Source organism: Suncus etruscus, chromosome 5 (genome assembly GCF_024139225.1).
Source record: "Suncus etruscus isolate mSunEtr1 chromosome 5, mSunEtr1.pri.cur, whole genome shotgun sequence".
NCBI lineage: Eukaryota > Metazoa > Chordata > Mammalia > Eulipotyphla > Soricidae > Suncus > Suncus etruscus.
In genome coordinates, this window is record NC_064852.1 from 126,716,558 (window position 1) to 126,724,779 (window position 8,222).

Below are 8,222 nucleotides of genomic sequence, written 5' to 3' on the forward strand. Positions count from 1 at the left end.
TTTTTGTATTTAGATAATAAAGTAAATTATTAAAATGCATTCAAAATTATTGTTGCCAATAAAGGTTTATTAAGTGATAAAACTTGAAAAAAATTCTTGTTTTTATACTTTCTTTCCCTTTTTCTTTTCTTTTTTTCTTTCTTTACATCTTTCTCTCTTATATTCCTTCTTTCTTTTATTCTTTCTTATTTCTTCCTTTTTATAATTTTACTCCCACTACCTGGAAACAAATGTATTATGATCAATTATGTCAAATATGTGATACATAGTCTTTAAATAAAGTAATATATATATAATACATCAGATTAATAATAGCTAGGGATAGACCTATTATTCATGTGAAAATAAATGCATTTGCATTATATATGTCCTAATACATTCTGCATAAGTAATCACATGAATTCACCAGTAGTATCAGTCTATACATGCACAAGAGCTTTATATCATAATGGAGTATTCTATTATGCATTTTATATTAAATAGATGATAATAAGTACAAACAAATTTATGTTCAATGAGTTTTTTCTTCAGATCAGTAGCATATTGAGACTGGACCAGTAGAATAATTAAAACTGCCTCAGAACCAAAGTATCTAACAAGCAGTGCTTATCATCAGGTCTTGTGGTAGAACAGGATTTTTTCAAAATTCATTGTTTGAGAGCAGAAATGGATGTGATCCAGAAACAGGCTTGGTTGAATCCCTTGGACACTTGTTTGCTCCCCTTCAATTTTACCTGACAGCTTTGAGCTCTCCTTGGGAGCACCCCCCTGCTGATATTTATATTCTTCCAGATGTAGCCCCCTAACAGGGCTACATGAGCTGTGATGGCAACTCTTGTCCCAGATGTAAGAAAAGTGTTTTCAACCTTCAAGAGCAAAGAAGGGAGAGGTTGATGTGTGTGGACATAACAGCTGCCAGCTGTTCCCTTTACTGCCTCCTGGTACTTAGTATTACTGGGCTAGAAGCCCAATCCTCATGTTGGCCTGATAACATTTAATGATGCCAACAATTTCTGCATGAATCCCTCTGGGCAGGAAACAGACATTGTGAGGAACAGTCTATAGAGTACTTGATTGCTCTATTTGGGGATATTTTGAATTCAGACCATAAGGAAAGCTATGTCTCTAAGCAGGTGTGACACCAAAAATGAGCCTTTTAGTTTGCTCCATTCAGAACATGCTCCTGTTGCTCAATTCATTAGTCGGTTGGCCAAGTCAAATGTTTCCAGAAGCCCAAGGAATATAAAACTATATTTTTGTTTGTTTTATCTACCAATAATTAATCTTATTTTATTGAATGTAGATTGTATGTTTTACTTTACTCCCAATATACACATTTTAAATATTTGAAAAACTATTCAGAAACAAGTCCTAAATGATGACTACTTGACACAAATACTCAACAATTATTATATTATATTTTCACTACAAAAAATATAAAACTAGGAGAGGAATATAGGCCAGATTCAAATAAACTGATAATGTCTTTTGATTATATTTTTTCCAGGTTTCTACATACTTCTGAATTTTCCAAATCATTATCATCTCCATCCAGGTATGTGCTTTTAATCAACTTCATAATTTACTCTTTAGAATATAGCAACTTATAGCATAAATTTCTTTGCAATCTGAAGGATAGCTTTATATTTGTCCTCTGTTGGTGGTGTTTTTTGTAAAGCACATTGCAATTCATTACTCATTGTCATAGACAAGAAGTAATCCAAATTCTACAATCTTATCATAAATGGCTATGCCTAGATTGTAGTATACTCATTAATTCTTTGGCTACCACTAATCCTTATATTTTAAGTACTTTTAAAAATTCTTGTGTTAGAACTTAGCCCCGAATAAAGCTTTATTGGATAGGTGGGGACTGTTCATTGGGCCAGTGGGTCATACATCATACCAACACTATTGAGTTCTTAATCCTAGCTTGGGGTTCAAGAATCACATTGACAGGCTCAGGGGAATGTATTATGTCTTTCTGGGATGAAATCAAGGTAGGACACCTTAAAGGCGTGAGGCCTACCCTTCATAGTATATCTGGTCCTAATAAAGCTGTTTTTTATCATTTTGATATCTCTTGTTCAATTATCTTCCATTGTAAAGTCTTCTGCATAACATTTATCCAAAATATTATATATTGGGCTTATGATGAATAAAGAAATCTTTAATTAATTTTCTTAATCATAATTCAGCATGTCTAAGTACTTAAAAAATCTAAATACTAGAATGAATAGCAGAAGGTAGAGAATGCATTGGAATGGTAGGCTTGAGGAATAGATGTTAATGGTTTTAAAGAAAAAACATGAAAGGTAAGGAAAAATAAAACAGTGACAAAGCATGTTTCCCCCCTGTAAATATGTCTTTAAACATATATTTCAATCATTACCTCTGTTTGTAAATCTCGTTTAATTATTTTTGTGAAAGATTTTTTGAGCATTTTTACAAATTCTCAATTACTTGTGCCTTATAAAGATGTATGATAATTTTTATTCAATAGCTTTAGATTTTTCTACCTGTAACTTTACACTCATAAAAATCCTTGAAGCCAAGTTCTTTTGAAACAAGCAGTAGTCATGGGTGCACATAGCAATGAGTTCTCGAAACCTAATAAAACTAAGATTTAATTAGGTGATGCACTTTCACTAGCCCTAAAGCATTATTATTAGACCCATTTGTAAATACAGGAACTGAGATGATAAAATTTCAGCTGGTGTTAATAGGCACACAGATGGCTGGATCCCAACTTCAATGAGATGCTCCAGTAGAAACAAAGGATTGTGATAAGTATATCAATGAAGACCATCAAAAGTTACTGTTTTTCTTTAATAATGCCATAGAAATATTCTGGTCTATGCCAAAAGTAACCATGTGGAGTCAGCTTGGGAAAAAGAAATAATGTGTGAAGGCTAGAGGAGCGTTGGATTGTTTTTCCACCTAACATGTGTACTCTCCAAATCTCTTCACCTCTGGAGAAGCTAGTGCTGCTCTCTCTCTCTCTCTCTCTCTCTCTCTCTCTCTCTCTCTCTCTCTCTCTCTCTCTCTCTCTCTTCTCTCTCTCTCTCTTGCTCTCTATTCCTTCTTCATAATATCTAAATAAATTACTAATAAATGTCTAAAATCTCCTTCTAAAATTATGTTCTTTGAGGGAAATGTGACAAAGCCATAAAAGCTTGGCCAGTTCTAAGACTGACTTATTTTTTCTGCAAAGAACAATTCTTCACTCCAACTAGAGTCCACAGTTTCCACCAAACTGGGTGACAGTGATCATTGTTTATGCTGTGAAGAACAAGTGGACTTAAAGTGTAACTTTATAGCTAATCTATGAGCTGGTAAGACTTGAGGTTCGGACTGTGCTCATTACAGAGCTTTATTAATCCTAGATTTCACCAGGCACCTTCCAGGTGACAAAGTAGCATAGGGAGGAAAGAGGCTCACTCCCCTTTTAAAAATGCAATCTTTCTCTTCTCTCACTTCATGTAAGTCACATGCAACACTTTCATCTGAGAGAAGTTAAAAGCTTTGACATTGGGCAAAAGAAATTTATAAGTCAATACCAATGGTGACATATTTAATAGACACAGTTATTTAATTAAAATTCAGCATGGACTAACATCTAATTACACAGTATGCCAATATCTGTAACCTAGTTTTGAATCTATATATAACACATACACACACATATACATATTCAGGGATTAGAATTAAATCCAGTGGTGAAATTCATAAAGGATTGTGCGTCTTTTCTTTTTAAATATATTAGTGTATAAATAAAAGGAACAATTTGCTAGCTGAAATGGGAAGTTGTGTATGTATATTGATATGTACACAGTTTAACTGTGTATAGTTATATATAGTACATTTAAAATAATTTATTTATTTTATTGGTTTTGGGACTATAGCTGGCAAGGTACATGCCTTAATCCTGGTTCTGTTCACAGGGGTCACTACTAGATGTATTCGGGTAACACATGTGGTGCTGGAGATGTAACCAGAGTCAGCTATATGCAAGGCAAATACCTTACATCTTTTATAGCTTTTATAGCTTTAGATAGCTTTATAATGCTTTTATAGCATTTTTAAAAAGGTGAATTGTAGTCTATAATTTTAAAACTTATTTTTGTTCTGGTATTTAAAACATCTTTGAAAATATGGCCAGTTAATATCTATGTCTAAGGGAAGAAAAACATAATAATTGAAAATGAATATTAACACGATTTTTATTTTATTTAACAAACAATTCACACTAAATTTCTAGATCTAAATCTGAAAATTATATTATAATTTATAATATTATTATAATGAAAATATAAATAAAAATGAAGACCGCATGTTCCTAATTTATACTCCATCTAAATTTATAAAAAAATTTATTGTGGACTTAATAACTTGTCTTTTATTCTCCCTATCACGAATCAAATCTGTGGTACCACATATGGTTCCATGAGCACCATTAGGTATTACTTCTGAGTACAAAGTAAAAAAATAGTCCCTGGGCACTGCTGGGTATGACTGAAAACTGGCAAACAACAGTATTTTTACCTTTGCCAATTCATATTCTTTTTCATTCAGTTCTTTTATTTCAGTCCAGAGAAAATTTCATCAACAGCAGTGCATATGCAGGGCCCTAGATCAAGGCAAAGGATACACAGAAAAGCTGATCGGCGCTGGTGAGAGACTGGACTGAATCCTACTAGCCACACAAGGACGCTGTTTCTGAAATCCATTTGTTCAGCTCAGTTTGGAAGATGATACCAGTCACCCACTTACTTTCTCAGGAGCAGTGGACTTGAGCTGGAGCAATGAATTGTTCTTAGAGGAAAGGAAAGTCAGTCCTAAATTTTACATAGGTCTTCCAGGTTTATTGCTTTTCCCTCATAAAAAAAGAATTTTTGCAAAATAGTGAAATGATATAAATTTGTTCAGAAATGAAAAAAGAAAGAGAGGAACCTAAAGATGTTGCTCACTTAAATGGGAAGGTGGCATAGAAGGCAACTTAGTTCAATAAGAAAAATAAATAACATGTAAAGTGCCACTAGAAACAAACAATTCAGTAAATGATCAGAAAATGACTTTAATGACCCAATGTGAGATATAACAATTTCACATTTTCTTTTATTAAACTTTATTCTTATTCTACTTACCATTTTGTTATAATAAGCAATAGAAACTATTCTGCCTATCAAGGGGGTATATTCAGGGGACAGTGGGAAACTGGAGACACTAGTGGAAGGTCCATCACATTGGTGGTGGGATTGGTGTTAGAATATCAAATGCTCATAACAACTGTCTTATGAACAACTTTGTAAACCATGTTCACCTCTCAAGAAAAAGATCTAAGCCATAAGAATAGGCCTCTTCCTTTGCTAAGTAAGCTTCTTTATAGTCTCCCAAATGGTCCCTGTACATGGCTAGGGTGGATGACAAGGCAATAGCTTGGAGCAGATATTTCTTGTGTTTCTTTGTTTGCATGTTTGTTTTTGGATATTCTTTGCAAGGCCTTTTATTTATTTCAGGGTTGGAGTTTCTCCTCACAGAAGACCCTGCCATCTCTTCTCTCAAGTCTCAGTATAGCTGACCTAAATTTTTACATTTCCATGATTTTCCAGATGACTAAGATGGGTCTTTTGTGTCAAAAGCTTGGTTGAGGTTTCAGACACTATTTTTCCAAATCTACATTACTAGAATCTACATTACTAGATTTATCTTGTATTCTGCTGTTGCAATAGGATTTTCTGGGGAAAGGCATAGAAATCAAATGTGAAGAAAGGAGCACTAGCAAAGAATCGCAACTATTATGTACATTATTTTTTTCCTGTAAAGTTCTTAGATAAATATTTTATGAAGTTTTATTTATTATAGATCTGCACTGTGATTCATCGTATATGATACTGCAGAATTGACCTTGTCAATGTGAAATTTCAAGTCAGTTTCAGTTGCTTAAAGGGTTTCACATATAAATTAAAAAGTAAAATTATTTCTAATTTGTTAATATCAACAATAATTACTACAATTTTTCATAGTTTATCTATATATTGCCATAAATTTAAAAAAGTGAAATGGAATTTTCATTAGCTCATATAATAGTGATGAAGAAGTACATAAGTCAAGAAATAATGGCTGAATATCAAAGCAAATAATATTTTAATTAAATATCAATAAATACATAAAAGAACATTGATGCAAACATGACAACTTAGATCAGCCTAAATGTCTCAATCTATATTTCTTATAGGTGTTCTTTATTTTATTTTCCTTTAAATTGCATTTAACATTGCACAAATAGTGATAATTTTTAATAACTGGGCATTCTCTTTTAGAATATTTGCTAGTATTAACACTAGAAGGAAATGATATGTAAGATTTTATGAGTACCACTATTTAAAAATATTTCATTCCTTTAGTCAAGACATATCTTCAAGCAATATTTTCTTGGTACATCACAAGCTTAAGTTATGCATTAATAAATTTCTAATTGCTGAAATAAACCTCAAAGCAACCGAATTAATGTTTTGGTGCATATCTCTTCCCAGATATAGTATAACACAATATTACCATAAAATATATATTAAATTATGATTTAAAAATTATTGCTTCTTTCCATTGGGTTTAAAAACCAACTATTGGACCAGAACTCCAAGTTCTATGCTGATGATTTAAGAAAATTATTTTATACATTTTCATATATTCATTATAGTATACATTTTCACATATACATCTCAATATACACTTTCATATCATTATATTTAAAAAATAACTTTACTAAAGATAGAAAATTGATGTAGTGAGGAGTATTGTAATAAATGACTTAGCAATAAAGAGGTTTTCTATTTAGGAATTCTACCCAGTTGGGAGACATTGCCATAAAATTTAATGAACAGGAATATTGAGGTCACTGAGACTATAAACACCAGTGTAAATAGGGCTGTTTCTTCTAAATGATAATCCTTCCATTCTAATATCTGCAGAATTTTAAATACCATGCTTGTTAGCACTAGATATAAACATAATTGATAACTAAAACTTATCTAAAAATACATGCCTAAAATATCTAAATATAAAAACATAAGACATTTGCCTACTCAATAAAATTGGTAAAATAAATAAGGAAATACTTTAAAATTATCAAATAAATATTTTTATAAGGGAGTTTAAAACATTTCATGCAAGATTTTACTGTGTATTAGGATTTATATGTTAGTATCAGAAAGACAATGTGACATGGACTGTCTCTGGACTAGAGTTATTGAGATGGGACAGAAATTACGGCACTTGCCTTTTATGTGACTGACCTGGTTCTATTTCCTTCATCTAATATGGTTTCTGAGCACCACCAGGACTCATTTCTGAACAACGAACCATGAGCAAACCCTGACCACTGACTGTTGTGGTCTAAAAAGTTTCTGCTTCCTACATAAAAAAAAAAAAACAAACAAAAAAACAAGCATTTTTCCATTTATTTTTATATATTTTTATCTCTAACCTGTATATTCCCTGTTCAGGGCATCACTTGAAGTTTCCTAAAAGGCCATGCTTCATTGTATATATTAAAATTATTCAGTTTCACTAATTGTTTTAATTTATAGATTTTTTTCAAATTTTAAAAGTGAAACAGAAACTAAACAAGACTAAAGAAACAAAAGTAGCAAATAAAATGAAAAATATCATTTTACTTTGAAAAATGTCTTCTACTTATGAACTCCTCAGATTATCTAAAGTAAGAATTGAACTTACTCAATTTACTTGTCATTCTATGCTATATTATTTAATAATACATTAATAATAATGTTATATTATTTAGGACTTGATTATTACTGTAATGTTGAACTCATGATTACATATTTGGATTTATTTGGGAAGTACTCCATGTAGTGATGCAATGTGAATGTCACTCCTAGAAGTGTATTCCCAGCAATGCAGGTCAGAGAATTTCATACTTAGCATGACAATAAAGTGATATTCAAATTCCAATAATATTAGAGACCACCAGGGATATATCTAATGGTGCCCTGCTAAGCATGTGATACCTATGATTGAATTCAGATATTGTACAAAATAATGGATTCTAGTTCTTAGAGATCATTCACTTCAGTGCTATATATAAAAAAAATACATGTAAAATTATGTGTATAAGGGGCCAGAGCAGTGGTGTAGCAGAAGGGCATGTGCCCTGCATGTGGCTGACCTAGGATGAAATGAGGTTCTATCCCCTGGCATCT